We start from the raw sequence: 16,441 nt of genomic DNA, 5'->3' as shown, positions 1-16,441 counted from the left end.
AAACTACTAAAAAAAGAATACTAAAGTTACCGACACGGATAAATCGTTAAACTTGCATATGAATCCTTAAAAAAATAGGTCCAAGGACGTCCGTTCCGTCCTTTGTTGGGGAAAAAAGTATATCTTATAAATTACCAAGATTTTACATCACTTGAAAATGGACGAAACGTCATATGGCACATTCTAAACTAGTTTTACATTTTTTTGATTCAGTAGCTCAATATAATCTGTAATAGTATTTAAAATATAAACTGATTGTATCTGATTTTTTTAAGGCTTTGAATAACTCTTTTCAGAGCCTTTTTACAGAATCACTTATTTATTTAAATTACACTGGTCTACATCAAAATTGCCTTCTACATGAAAATCTACTATATTGATTGTATTTCACTCGTTGAACATAAATATACAAGTTAAAATTCATAATTAGCTCTTATTGTGCATTTATGCCTTATAAATATAATAGAGGGTAGCGCGACAGATTTATCACATTAATGATGATAACTCAAAATATTTAGTGATTACCCGCGGAAATTTTATTATTTCACATTTATTTGTTGTGTTTAATGTTGACTGTGTTTTGTTCAACAGTTAAAACGTGAAATTGTTACCGTTTTTTTGCCATTTTTAGTGAAAAATCTACGGTTTTCGTTATGTCGCGTAAATAAGTTAATAGTGCAGACAATTTTTTCTACATTTGTGGTAAGGTGACCCTTACTAACCAAAGATGCTCAATAACACAACGTTTAGATACTGCTTACTTCCATTATTTTGGAATTAAAATTAAAAACCACGACAAATCGTGGGTACCACATTTTAGTTGCACAACTTGCTCCACAAATCTGATTAAGTGGCTAAACAAAAAGAAACGTTCAAAAAGAAACGCCTTTTGGTGTACCAATGATGTGGAGGGAACCTACCAATCATGCGAATGACTGTTACTTTTGATTGACTCCACCCATCCAGCACGGTATATCACGAAAAAAGAAACGAAGCGTAGTATATCCTGACGTAGCCTCTGTATCGCGACCTGTACAACATGGAAACGATTTACCTGTTCCTCGACCTCCCGAAGAATACCAGCAAGATTCTGAAGAAGCGATTAATTCAATGGAAGTTGACTATAACGAGCCTACAACCTCACAATCGCCACAGTTTGTGGGTGACAATATTTTTGGTGACGAACTTCATAGAATTTCGCAAGATGGACTCAGCGACCTTATACGAGATTTAAATTTGCCAAAAGATAAAGCGGAATTACTAGGATCGAGACTTAAGCAATGGAATTTGCTTCAACCGGATGTCAAAATCAGTTTATACAGATATCATCAGAAGAACTTCAAATCCGAAAACCAGCTTGCATTCTGTAATAACGTAAATGGTTTGATGAACGCTTTGAACATTGAATACCATCCACTGGAATGCCGGCTGTTCATAGACTCCTCAAAATTAAGTTTAAAAGCTGTTCTTCTCCATAATGGTAACACACAACCATCGATTCCGTTATGCTACGCTGTGCATACTAAAGAAACATACGAAAATATGAAATTAATTTAATGCCTTTTTTTTGGATTTTTTTCCTTCTAACTGCGGTGATGTAAGTGACGAACATGGTGAACGATTCCACCAAGATATCTCGGCAATGGAAAAGAGATACCAGGGCCGATGTTAGCGGACTACTGCTGGAATTTGAAAAAAGATACCCCTAACAGTGATTACAAAAGACAACCGAAAAAAAAGAGAAAATCTTAATCAATTACGTTATTTTTTTTTAATTGTAACATTTCCAATTTTTTATAAGTGAAAAGAAAAAAAATAATAGTAAGTAATTATTATAGTTTTTTTTTCATAAAATGTTTTGTACTTTAACGTGTTACTAAAAGCTAAATTTTGTATATTAGGTATATTTCCTAAATTAGAGCTAATTCAAAAAACATATTCTTGTTTTCCTATTCAGCAACCTCAAAGCAATATAAAAATAAAGTATTCAATTGAAAGGCACACACAAAGTTACATTTTGTAGACCAGTGTTATCCCAAAGCAGATTATAGCTTCACAACATTTGGAAAAAGCGAAATCTTTCGGTGCTGTTCTTATAAATATTAGGTTCTATATAAAAAGGTATTTTCTTGATGAATTGTTAAGGGGTCAAATGCTCTTGACAGTGCTCTTTACTAATAAAATCTTGTTGTGAAAAGTGACCTTTCAATTAGTTATTATAGGAATATTATTTGCAGAAGGGAGACAGTGAAGCAATTAACCGTTGGTCCTCACCTTTACATATGGTCTTAGCTATATTGAGCAAAGAAAGTACTTACAGTAGTCTATTTACAGATATGTCAGTTCAATAGAATTGTTCACAAGTTTCCGAACAATATGCAGTTATTGAAATAATTACAATTTATTTATCAAATATTGAAATCTGTATGAAGTACCTCGCCATCGCGAAAGTAACATAACCGTTATATTTATATTCCCTCACATCTGCACATGCACATGTTGTTTGCCATGCTTCGATACCATCAGAGACTGTCTGTCTGCCTGTCAGTCTGCTTCTTGTTGCTTTGAAGTTCATAATGAAATTTCACATAACTGCCACCAACTACAGCTGTTGTGCGGCGTGTGGGTTAAGTGGGGTAAAACACGCCGTTGTGCTGGATTACATATTCGCCAATAAGAGAAATTAAATTGAGTTAAGGGCAAAAGTTCATTTTATTTCAATGGATGGACTGCAACATTTGCCAACTGCTGCAACGGATAAACCACAAAATGCCACAGTATCGGTGGTCGCAGTATACTGTATAGCGGTAGCTGCAGTATACCGTCGAACTTATACCAATGTGCTCACTAGTGCCTAAATATGGAAAGGTATACGAATACGGTATACTTTTGGATTTGGATATTGGAAATTTATCCTAGAGGGACTTGTGGGGGAATGGCGAAAAATCAAATACTGTGGACATATTCAGTATGTCTCTTGTCAAAAAGTCTACGTAGAGATACAATTACAGTTAGGAGTTAATATCTTTTGGGTTAAGCCAGTTATTCGAGTTGTCTGTTCGATTCACTACTATCAAAGTTATTATCGAATTTCGAATTTAGAATCAGTCGATTTTCCTACAGGGATATGGAATATGAACACACACTTGTAAACCTTTATGAATTCGGTTGCTTATGCTGTTGTGTATTTGTGTTGGGTTTTTTGTACTCGTACATTACAAATGCAACTAACGAGTGGGAAAATCGATTTGAGATTTGCAGCTGCAATGACAATATGCAATTTACAACAGCAACGGACAAACAGGGCTTAATTGTATTGTGTTTGCAGCACGTTTCGAAGATTACCAACATGTATTTTTGCCATAACAAACAGAGCAAACGACATTTTAGTCCGATATTTGAGTTTCAAAAGCCACCGTAATTTACACATGAGCGAGCGAGACAGGCAAACAAACAAATACTGTTTGTATAGGCAGGTGTTTTCAATGCTTTTGGGTCGATGTTTAAAGAGAACAAAACAAAGAGTACAAACCACCTTTTTTATTGCTACCTGTTGAAGCTCATGTCGATTCTTGTCGTAACTTATATCACAATTATAAGAGCGCGTTTGATTAAAATAAAATGTCTATATGTCGGAAAGGCTATTGAATTATCGTAGAGCCTCTAGCTTAAGTCCCGATTAAAATGTTAGCTAGTGTTTAAAGAGTTTATTAAAAAAAAACTAAGCAGTTAACTAATGAGTTCAACATTGCTAAATAAGCCCGCTCCTTATGGCCCAGTTTTATTCGAAATCTGTTCATCCTGTACGCTGATTTTCGAGTTCTATTCAATTCCTACATGTTCATGTAAATGGAGGCAATTATGTATATGTGGATGCATCTCTTAAGCTTCAGCTTGTCGTGTGTTTTCCTTCTAACACCACCTGCATTCGATTTGATTGTTTGTAAAGAACATTGAATGCTGTCCATTAAATCCCTCACTGCGCATCGTTTGCATTTGATTTGTTTGTTTCCATTTAAACCACTTTCACTTTGTTGGTATGTGGTCGCATCCGATACGTTGTAATACACTGGTAAAAGCTGTTAACTGTTTTGTAAAGTTATTATTGTTGATTATTAGAGTAGAAAAGACAGCGTGGGACTAAAGAGTTTTCAGAACAAAAATAGTTACTGAATGTTTCAACTTATTTTGCGCTCTGTATGTTAGTTGTTATTCAAATTGTTATATGTATATGTTTATACTAGCGGACCCAAGCTTTAGGATATTAAGCGAAGTATGAAATGAAACACACAAAATAAAATACTTGAAATTAATACTCAATTGGTTTGAAGATTTCGTACACCGACAATAGCGACATCCAATTATAAAACATTTCCCAAATCAATTGTGTATGCCTTTAGGCGGTTTCTGTACAGTACAAATGGCGTCATGTAATTTGGACGAGATAAAACATCGAAAAAATTTACAATTTTAAATTTTTTTTAAATTCACTATTTAAATTGTACCGTATGTAACCATACAAGTAACCTACAAACCATTCTCGAATCCAACTAAAGACCCACAGACAATTTCGTTCACATCAGTCCAACCGTTAAGGAGGAGTTCAGTGACATTCACATAAGATTTTTATATACGGTACTTTTCAATTTATTGACCATATGGTTAATTGGTTTCCCCGTTTAGTTGAACCGTGTGATAGAGCAAAAAAATATGACATATGTAAACTTCTTCGGATAATTGGCCTCGGTTAATTGATTTTTCCGTTTAATTGGTCCTCGGTTAATTCCTCCAAATAATATTGATACAAAAATTATCCTAATTTTTTTTGCAACACTGTTTAATTTATTAATAATAAATTGGAAAAACAAATACATATGCACATACATAAATAGATACCTATGCAATACTACGTTCGGACCGACATTGAAAACATCTTGAAAACACAATTTGTGGATTGTGTAACCAAAGTCGTTCTGACCGGCATCATGTGTTTCACAAATTTATTTGGTTGTTTAAATTTTGAGCAACGAGAATGGTAAGTTTTAGAATCTTTAATATTTGCTTATAATTATTATTAATGATCGTGTTTTATGGAATCATGAGAATCATGGGTATTGGCTTTGAAAGACTCTTACGACCCAGCACCTTGAACTTACAAAAAAGATAGAAGATAGAGTTGAACAAACAATCTTTAATCTTATTAGGTATAATAAAAGAACTTGGCTAAACGCCTATTAGATCATGTTGGACAAGAGTTTGTATAAATAAATAAATAAGTGGAATATAAATTTTCAAGTAGTTTTCAGCTGACTGTGATTTCCGATTTGACAGATTTTGCATGGATGAAAACACAAGTTTTAGAACGAAAACCCATTTTATCTATGAAAACATGTTTTCAATGTCGGTCCGAAAATATGTAGTTTAACTACATATAAATTGTTTCTGTTTGTTAAAACTAGCTGTGTCAAATATTTCTTACCGCTGGTGGGGGAAAATAAATGATAGTCTAGCTTTATTGAGAAATTATTTCATTCTGATTTTATTTTGGTTTTTTACTTACTTATATACAAATTTTAGAATTATCTTAAGAACTAATTATATATGTATGTGTGTATGTCTATAAGTATATTTTATATGTTGCACGATTAGGGGTTATTTCAAATGCACACAAGCAAATGTATTTTTATAACCAATAGGTTATCTTGTGCATACATATAAATGTGTTTGTTGAGTGCATGCATGTTGCATATAGATACATGCGTGCCTCATATAAATATATGTACGTTGTATATATAAATGTATGTATTATATGTATGTATGTCATTAAATATATTTGAACATACATATTTATGCTCAGTGGACTGTATGTGTTATTACATTTTTCTTATTTAATATTCTTAATATGTAGAGTAATAAAAAACTAAATATATACGCACATGTTCATTTTTGAACATTCTCCCGGGCGACAAAAGTGACTCCTCTTCTTTTTTGAACATTCTCCCGGGCGACAATGGTGACTCCTGGATAGATGACCTCAGCTTGTAATCGTCGCCTCGTCTTTACCGATGCCCCAATTAACATTTGTGTGTGATAGTTTTGGGAAGCCGCAAGAATAACGCCTTTGTAGCGACCAATGCATCGTGCTCCTAATTCCAAAGTGGCCTTTAATGGCCCATATCTGCTCCAACATAAGTTGCCATGGTATTAGTAACTCCCAAATGGTTGTTACTACATCCACTTTTTCAAACAATATCTGTTGACTGTATTTTGCAAGTTTAAATTGTTCTCGACTTTTCCTTATATATTGTAGTAATGTCTTCTTATCAATTTCCAACGCATTGGATCTTTTCTTCAGTAATGTTATCATCTTTTTATATATTAATTTTTTCACATAGTGGTATTTCTTTTTCATTCGTGAATCAAGCATGTTATTTTTCCTCCTATATGTTGTATTGTTGTCTGGTATCTTCTTACCACGAATATCTCCACCAATCATCGTTGCCACAATCGGTGTTATTGTTATTCTCCAGCTCCTGCACGATTTGCTTCTGTATTGCTGGACATTTTTATCTTCAATATTTTCTTCGATGGGGGGATGGGGTCATATGTAGAAGTTCACGCAAGTGAGGAAAGTTTCTGATTGCCATTCACTTGGGAGTGGCCAGGAACGATTCTTTTGCATATGACTCAAGCAGCTCACGACTTCCGGTTTTAGACCAAGTATCCCCTGGGTAGCTAACAGACATCCGTTTGGAGGCGAGCTAAAGTGAGAAGGCGAAGCCCGCTTGTGCGGTTGTGCGTAGGGCTTGGGACCCACCACATAAAAACGAATAACCAGTGAATAAGAAACACAGGCCTCGGATGAGAAACCCCCCTTTTGATGACGACCACGGCAAACGTATAAAGGACTATGATTTGAGGGCATGCACCTGGAATGTCCGGACTCTTAATTGGGAAGGTGCCTCTGCCCAGCTGGTTGATGTCCTCATACAACTAAAGGCTGACATCACCGCCGTCCAAGAAGTGCGATGGACGGGACAAGGACGGAAGAAGGTGGGTCCTTGTGACATCTACTACAGCGGCCATATAAAGGAGCGCAAATTCGGTGTTGGATTTGTGGTGGGAGAGAGACTACGTCGCCGAGTCCTGGCATTCACCCCGGTGGATGAACGTCTTGCCACAATCCGCATCAAAGCGAGGTTCTTCAACATATCGCTGATTTGCGCCCACGCCCCAACGGAAGAGAAGGACGATGCGACCAAAGATGCTTTCTATGAGCGCCTAGAACGCATCTATGAGCGCTGCCCCCGCCACGATGTCAAAATCGTGCTTGGCGATTTTAACGCCAGGGTGGGTAAAGAAGGTGTCTTTGGCACAACAGTCGGAAAATTCAGCCTCCATGACGAAACATCGCCAAACGGCCTGAGGCTGATCGACTTCGCTGGGGCCCGAAATATGGTTGTCTGTAGTACCAGATTCCAGCATAAAAAAATTCATCAAGCAACGTGGCTGTCCCCTGATCGAAACACGCGCAATCAAATCGATCACGTTGTGATAGACGGAAGACATGTCTCCAGTGTTTTAGACGTGCGTACGCTCCGAGGACCAAACATTGACTCGGACCATTATCTAGTAGCAGCAAAGATACGCACTCGCCTCTGTGCAGCAAAGAACGCCCGTCAACAAACACAAGGAAGGTTCGACGTCGAAAAGCTGCAATCACAACCGACAGCCGAACGATTTTCTACTCGACTTGCACTCCTGCTCTCGGAGAGCACTCATCAGCATCTCGATATAAGGGAGCTGTGGAACGGCATCTCAAACTCATTGCATACCGCTGCAGCCGAAACAATTGGTCTCCGGCAACGCCAAAAAACCAGTTGGTACGATGAGAATTGTCGTTCCGCAGTGGAGAGAAAACAGACTGCCTACCTCGCAACGTTGCGATCGACCACAACACGTTCGGGGTGGGATAGATATCGAGAACTGAAGAGGGAAGCGAGACGCATTTGCAGACGTAAAAAGAAAGAGGCCGAAATGCGTGAGTATGAAAAGCTTGAAAAGCTGGCCGACATGGGTAATGCTCGAAAATTTTATGAAAAGATGAGGCGATTAACAGAAGGTTTCAAGACCGGAGCATTATCATGTAGGGACCGAGAAGGTAATCTGGTAACGGATGTCCAGAGCACACTGGGATTATGGAGGGAACACTTCTCCGACCTGCTCAATGGCAGTGAAAGTACAACACCAGGAGATGGCGAACCCGATTCCCCAATCGATGACGATGGAATAGATGTTCCATTACCCGACCATGAAGAAATTCGAATAGCAATTACCCGCTTGAAGAACAACAAAGCGGCGGGGGCCGATGGATTACCGGCCGAGCTATTCAAATACGGCGGCGAAGAACTGATAAGGTGCATGCATCAGCTTCTTTGTAGAATATGGTCGGAAGAAAGCATGCCTGACGATTGGAATCTTTGTGTGCTCTGCCCAATCCATAAGAAGGGAGACCCCACAATCTGCGCCAACTACCGTGGTATAAGTCTCCTCAATATCGCATATAAGGTTTTGTCGAGCGTATTGTGTGAAAGACTAAAGCCCACCGTCAACGAACTGATTGGACCTTATCAGTGTGGCTTTAGACCTGGAAAATCTACAATGGACCAGATATTCACCATGCGCCAAATCTTGGAAAAGACCCGAGAGAGAAGAATCGATACCCACCATCTTTTTATCGATTTTAAAGCTGCCTTCGATAGCACGAAAAGGAGCTGCCTTTATGCCGCGATGTCTGAATTTGGTATCCCTGCAAAACTAATACGGCTATGTAAGCTGACGTTGAGCAACACCAAAAGCTCCGTCAGGATCGGGAAGGACCTCTCCGAGCCGTTCGATACCAAACGAGGCTTCAGACAGGGTGACTCACTATCGTGCGACTTCTTCAATCTATTGCTGGAAAAAATAATACGAGCTGCAGAACTAAATAGAGAGGGTACAATCTTCTACAAGAGTGTACAGCTCCTGGCGTATGCCGATGATATTGATATCATCGGAAGCAACAACCGCGCCGTTTGTTCTGCGTTTTCCAGACTAGATAAAGAAGCGAAGCGTATGGGTCTGGTGGTGAATGAGGACAAGACGAAATATCTCCTGTCATCAAACAAACAGTCAGCGCACTCGCGTCTTGGCTCCCACGTCACTGTTGACAGTCATAACTTTGAAGTTGTAGATAATTTCGTTTATCTGGGAACCAGCATTAACAACACCAACAATGTCAGCCTTGAAATCCAACGCAGAATCACTCTTGCCAACAGGTGCTACTTTGGACTGAGTAGGCAATTGAAAAGTAAAGTCCTCTCTCGACGAACCAAAATCAAACTCTATAAGTCGCTCATTATTCCCGTCCTGATGTATGGCGCTGAAGCGTGGACGATGACAACATCCGATGAGACGACTCTTGGGGTTTTCGAGAGAAAGGTTTTGCGCAAGATTTATGGTCCTCTAAACATTGGCAACGGCGAATACCGCAGACGATGGAACGATGAGCTGTACGATTTATACGACGACATTGACATAGTTCAGCGAATAAAAAGACAGCGGCTACGCTGGCTAGGTCATGTTGTACGGATGGAAGAAAACACTCCAGCTCTGAAAGTATTCGATGCAGTACCCGCTGGAGGAAGCCGCGGAAGAGGACGACCTCCACTCCGGTGGAAAGACCAAGTGCAAAGTGACCTGGCTTCACTTGGTGTTTCCAGTTGGCGCCAAAAAGCAAAAAGGAGGAATGAGTGGCGCGCTCTGGTGGATTCGGCTATAATCGCTTAAAGCGGTTCCTACGCCAAATATATATATATATATTTTCTTCGATTTGGTTACTTTCAGTAATAACTCCTTGTGTATATTTTTCTTCTTCTTCAACCAATTTATTTGCTTTTTCCTCAGATAAAAGAAATTCATGAGATTCTTCTGCTAAAGAACTTTCTGAAATAAGTTCTTCTTTCATGAACATTTTTTTTGACAGCATATAATGCGGAAACGAAATTTCGCTGTGAACAGTGATACGTTTTGAAGAAGTAGTAACATCTTCCTTCTGTGTTGCTACTTTTTTGACATGTAATGCATCTGCGTCGTCGTTTCTTTTCAGGTCCTTTGTAATTGGGTTATCACCATAAGAGTAGGTGACTTTCTCCAATGTGTATTTGTCATTAGTTGGTTGTTCATTACCGGCAAGTCTCTCCAGTGGCATATTTCCATCGTCATATGCCTTGGACCCAACTGTAGTAGCGGTGCCAAAAGTACTTCCACCATTAGCTTCCACCTTACCTTTGTTAGCTGGAGCCTTGAAAATTAGGCGCGAAAATTTATTTGATTGCATTTCTGGATCTGAGGCATATGTATTGGTTTGACCAAAGACACTATCCTTTGAATCAGCGTCAAAACCACTAGTAGCTGGAGCCTTAAAAGGTAGGCTCGAAAATTTAATGTTGAATAATTCCCTTTGCATTTTCAACATTCGCACAATTTCAGCGACTTCAACCAGTAATTCCTCTGCTTCATTATAAATAAATTTCTCGTCGTACTTATATGATAACTCATCCAAATTTTGCTCCACGAGGTTTTGAAAATGTTGTAATCGATTTTCATACCTTTCGAGTGCAGCTTCGTCAGCAATATATATATTTGCTTTTACCTTTGCAATTATAGATCTAATTCTTTCCGATCTTTTTTCAATTGCTTGCAATAAATAGTCTGCCACCTTTTCGGTTGGGCTATACGTTCTTGCCCCTGTATCCATTCCTTTGGATGCTTGTTGTTGTCTCCCAACTCTACAACAAATGCGGCATACTTCCATATATTTTTTTTATATTAAAATTTTATAAAAAAAAAACAAATTTCTTTTTCTTCAAAGAATTTGAGGATTTTTTGTTTCGATCGCCTTGTTGATCTTGCTGTGCCTCGACTCACAGCTGCTGTATATATAAGTTATATAACAGTTAACTAATGCGTATTGTCTCTCGCAAATACGTTTTACATACAATCTTTTCCATTGATTTTTTTTTTTTGTCTTTTGCCTAATTCATGTATAGGACTTTTTCCTGCCTGTATTTCTATATACAGGTCTTTTTATTTGTCTGAGCTCACATTCTGCTCTAACGACCAAATTTTGTAATAGGTGCCTCTATATTCTAATAGCAGGCCTTCTTAATTGGATCTCTCTTCGGCTCCGGATCTCTCTATCCGGCTCGAAGGACCAAATGTTTAAAACAAGCTGATTTCAAATACCTCTTACCGCGGGTCGGGGAAAATATTTGAAACACCAAGCTTGAGTGAGAACTATTTCATTCTGATTTTATTTTGGTTTTTTACTTACTTATATACAAATTTTAGAATTATCTTAAGAACTAATTATATATGTATGTGTGTATGTCTATATGTATATTTTATATATTGCACGATTAGGGGTTATTTCAAATGCACACAAGCAATTGCCCAAATGTATTTTTATAACCAATAGGTTATCTTGTGCATACATATAAATGTGTTTGTTGAGTGCATGCATGTTGCATATAGATGCATGCGTGCCTCATATAAATATATGTACGTTGTATATATAAATGTATGTATTATATGTATGTATGTCATTAAATATATTTGAACATACATATTTATGCTCAGTGGACTGTATGTGTTATTACATTTTTCTTATTTAATATTCTTAATATGTAGAGTAATAAAAAACTAAATATATACGCACATGTTCATTTTTGAACACTGTTATTGCATTTTTTTCCATTAAGGGTAAAAAAATATGGGTTCAGAGGTTGAAAACAATAATATTTTTATACTCTCGCAACAAAAGTTGCTAAGAGAGTATTATAGTATTGTCCACATAACGGTTGTTTGTAACACCTAAAACTAAAAGAGTTAGATATATAGTCATATATACCAAAGTGATCAGGGTGATGAGTAAAGTTCAAATCCGGATGTCTGTCTGTCCGTCCGTGCAAGCTGTAACTTGAGTAAAAATTGAGATGTCTTAATGAAACTTGGAACACGAGTTCCTTGGCACCATAAGAAGGTTAAGTTCGAAAATGGGCGGAATCGGACTACTGCCACGCCCACAAAATGGCGATAACCAAAAACACATAAAGAGCTATAACTAAGCCATAAATAAAGTTATGAAAATAAAATTTGGAACATAGGATCGCATTATGGAGGGGCACATTTGAATGTAATTTTTTTGGAAAAGTGGGTGTGACCCCGCCTCCAAAAAAGGTTTTTTGTATATATCTTGCAAACCAATAAAGCTATATAAACCAAACTTTCTGCAGTCGTTTCTTTTAGCCGTTTCCTTATACAGTCCAATTACTAAAAGTGCGTTAACTCACTAACGAAAAACGTCAGAAACACAAAATTTTACATAAGAAATGGCAGAAGGAAGCTGCACTGAGATTTTTTTACAAAATGGAAAATGGGCGTGGCGTCGCCCACTTATGGGTCAAAAACCATATCTCAAGAACTATTCGACCGATTTCGGTATATAACTCTTTCTTGACACCCTGATGACGCGGGTGGAATATGGGCGAAATCGGTTCACAACTACGTCTACTTCCCATATAACTCAATTTTGAATTCTTTTGATTCGTTCACTTTATAATGTGTACATAAGGAACCGATAAAGATAGCGAAATAAAAATTTACACAAATACTGTATTTGAGCTGTGACATCACTTGTGGAAAAATTGTCAAAATCGAACCATGACTTTTCAAGGGCACTGATATCGAACATGAAGAAATCAGTGCCTAAGGGTAATTTTTCACCGAAAATATAGGTAACTACCTGAGATATTTTTATGTAATTCATTCCCTCTGAATTTTTTCTTATAACAGTTTCTCTTTGTACCTGAAATGGTAAAAATCGGGTCATAACTTCCCCCAGATCCCATATATCTAATTATAAGTAATATTAAATTAAGTGAGCGTATAGTCCTCGATACATTGTATCCTGGTGGTGAAAACGAGTGAAATCGGTTTAGGAATTACCTCAGTCCCCATATACTATTTATGATGATTTTCGTTATTCTATTGAACTTTATACCAAATATATGGGTCGAGTTGTGTTATCTTTATAAAATTACATCAATAAATTGCGAGAGTATAAAATGTTCGGTTACACCCGAACTTAGCCCTTCCTTACTTGTTTTTTTAGTTTATTTATGGCTTTGTTATAGCACTTTGTGTGTTTTCGGTTTTCGTCATTTAGTGGGCGTGACATTGCACCAATTTCGCTCAATACCAACCTCCTCAGGGTGCCAAGGAATATGTGCACCAAATTTCATTAATATAGTTTTGAATTTTTACTCAAGTTATCGCTTGTACAGACAGACGGACGGGTCATTCTGATCAGTTATATATGTATACAGTATATAACCCTATATCTAGATCTTTTATTTCTGGGTGACACAAACAACCTTTATGTGAACAAAACTATAATACTCTCTTTAGCAACTTTGTTGCAAGAGTATGAAAAAATTAAAAAAATGCCCTTGTTTTCAGCCTCTGAAAACCTTCTCACCCATAAACTTCAATACTGGTTAGTTGTTGAAAAGAACTAAGGAAGAGGTAAAATGAACAAAGAAAACATAACCTCAACTTAAAATATGTGAACCAAAAACATTTCTGAGAACAAATACTTTAAGTAGGATAATATAGTAGAATGACTTTGTTTCTAGAATGACCTTCGAGCTTTTCATGCGATATTTCCGCGTATTTCGAGAGCAATATGGGCAGGATGAGAGCAAGTTAGTACCTTCCATACCACATATATAGTGTAAGTTCTGGTAATAAAAAAAGAGAAGTCTCACCATGGCAAAGGCAAATTACTATAATATTCTAATGGAGTACCCTTCTGACTTGTCTATCGGCATATATGGTGTCTGATGAGCTTCCCAACAGGTGAATTTAATTTTCATTTACACAAGGAACAGCAATCTGATAATATTCCCTCTACCAGTACAAGCATACATTTGAATCCCAATGCAATGGAGTTGGAAACAGTCTACGACATATTGATTGACTGTCTGTGTTGCATTGAGTAAATTTAACTTAGACCTTCGTGTCATGGTCTGGCAGACAGACTAATAGAAATGTGAATATTTAATGGAGAAATAACGGCAATTTACTGCAAGACGACAAGGTGCGATATGTTGCTGCAGGTCTGAAGTGAAATTAAGTGAAATGATTTATAACTCTCACCAGCTTTCACTCATTGCATGTCGACAATGCGGCGCAACAGTATGCCATAACTCTGTTTGTATGTACATAGAAATGTTTGAGTTTTATAACGTGTTTAACGCCGTAGCTGTTGCATTGCTGTTTGTAATTTAGCCACAATAAATTTCACCAACCGAACGCACAGAAATAACAAGTTGGCCAGAATTCCCAGCGTGTGTTCTGCACTGCAGTTGCACATATGCATACAAACATGTGTGTATACACTGTGTAAAGACTTGCTTATCACGCCATACTATCTGCGAGCCAGACTGCCGAATTAATCCTTTTATGCTGACTAGACAGTTGGCATACACGAAATAGTGCATGCGCATACACTGTGAGTGTGTGTTAGGTATATATATATATATTCCTGTGTATACCTGTGATGCACAAATTTATTACAGGACCTTATAAGGTTCGATAGAATTTTACTGGAGTTCAAAATTAACTAACGGCTCGATAATTGAAGGCTTCAATTTAATTACACTTTGAATATTTCATTAACCATAAAGGCAAGTAAGTTTTGTAAGTATGTGGTGCGAATATTTTAAGGGCACTGCTCGTTGTTATACACAAATAAATCACTCTTTATAGGCATGTGTTGTGTGTACTTGTGGCCAAAGGTAAACAAGTAATTGTTCATGTTGCATTCACTTCCTTAAACTTTCCCCCGCAACAGCTGTATATATAGAAATACATATGAACTTATTGTGCAATAGCAGAAGCACATACATAATGTACACTTATACATGTATGAATATACATATGTACAATACAGTTACTTTCAGTTACTAGTCGGCCCTCAACTATAAAACTAATTTTTTGTTTTCCATTTTAGAATTCTTCTAACGCACGCAAGATAAGACTTGTTAGCAAAACACTTGTTCTCCTCCTTTGTAGTATTTCCTTTGCAACAGCAAATGTTCGCGACAAGTTGCAAGTTTCTCAAGTTGACATGTTCTGCAATCTCTTGCGGTATTCTCAAGTATGCAGTTTAAATGCATTTTTAAGCAACGCAGCTGGAATATCGCATGCACTAAAAGAATATATAACTCTTGAAAATGTGCAGGATACTAGGGAGGCCAGTAAAATGCTACCAGTTTATAAATATGTGAGCTTAGATACATCGGACGCTTTAGGTTTTCTGTGACATCAAACAAATATTTTCTTACAAAGTAAAATTTAGCCGACATTTAAAGAAATTATTCCTTAATATAGAAAAAACGAATATGTTTTTCGTGAATATATAAATTCTGGAAGCTCTTTTTTAAGTCTCCAGTAAGAAGCTGTTAGCATTACTGTGTTCCATTTTCCTTGACATCGCTTCTTCTCTTCTGTTGGAACCACTCGCCTTGTTCGTCACTCCTAAGCACCCAAATCTACAGGAATGAAATTCACATGAGAGTCCAGCATATGTATGTTTCAAGGACATATTACACGCCAAAACTTGATATGACATTATTAGTTCATTTATTTAGTCTTTGTAATTTCGCGAGTTATAGTTTCCTAGAAAATTTTGGACAACGAACGGACAGGAAACATTTCCCGGTGCATACAGTTTTTCTTCAAAGTTCTTATTCAGCTGCTGCATCTGATTTTCTAGTCGATTTGAACGCTTTTAGCACATGGGTCTGTTGGCCAAAAACAAGTTTGAATACTGAATACTGTATTTGGACTTGTTTTTACAGTCTTTTGAGTTAAATGAAAATGACAATCACTTATATGATTCTTTGTTTATTGTTTAGCCCAATCTAATAGAAGTCTCAAATACGTTACACAACATTTATGTGGAACCCAGGATTTATCTTGATTCCTTATAGAGAATCCAAAATAGTATAAATTGTATTGTTCAATCACTAATATGAAATTTCGACGCTATGATTTAAAAGTTAATTCTCCAGACACATACTGATGGGGTCATGAGTAATTTAATGTTTGGCGAATTCGTTGTTATTATTTTCATATCACACAAAGGTGAATGTTGTCAAATCAAACCAAAATTATTGCTTCTAAGCAACTTCTTTGATTACTCCTCCTATGTACTTCTTCACAACTGACAAATTTATATTTTACTGTTTATTAAATGAATAAATTTTAAATGAATCTGATCGTTCGAATCTTCGTCCATTAAAACACATCAATATCCACACGCAAGTCTTACCCT

At 37.0% G+C, this 16,441-nt stretch overlaps 1 protein-coding gene across 3 annotated transcripts in view; it reads right to left on the bottom strand.

The window, feature by feature from the left end:
- The window catches only part of LOC105212374 (probable serine/threonine-protein kinase ifkA), a 44,605-nt gene that overhangs the window by 12,960 nt on the left and 15,204 nt on the right, over positions 1–16,441 (bottom strand). The window lies entirely within an intron of this gene.

Source organism: Zeugodacus cucurbitae, chromosome 2 (assembly GCF_028554725.1).
Source record: "Zeugodacus cucurbitae isolate PBARC_wt_2022May chromosome 2, idZeuCucr1.2, whole genome shotgun sequence".
In the NCBI taxonomy this organism is placed as follows: domain Eukaryota; kingdom Metazoa; phylum Arthropoda; class Insecta; order Diptera; family Tephritidae; genus Zeugodacus; species Zeugodacus cucurbitae.
The sequence above is the reverse complement of the archived record's forward strand: the minus strand, read 5'-3'. Positions and strand labels throughout refer to the sequence as shown.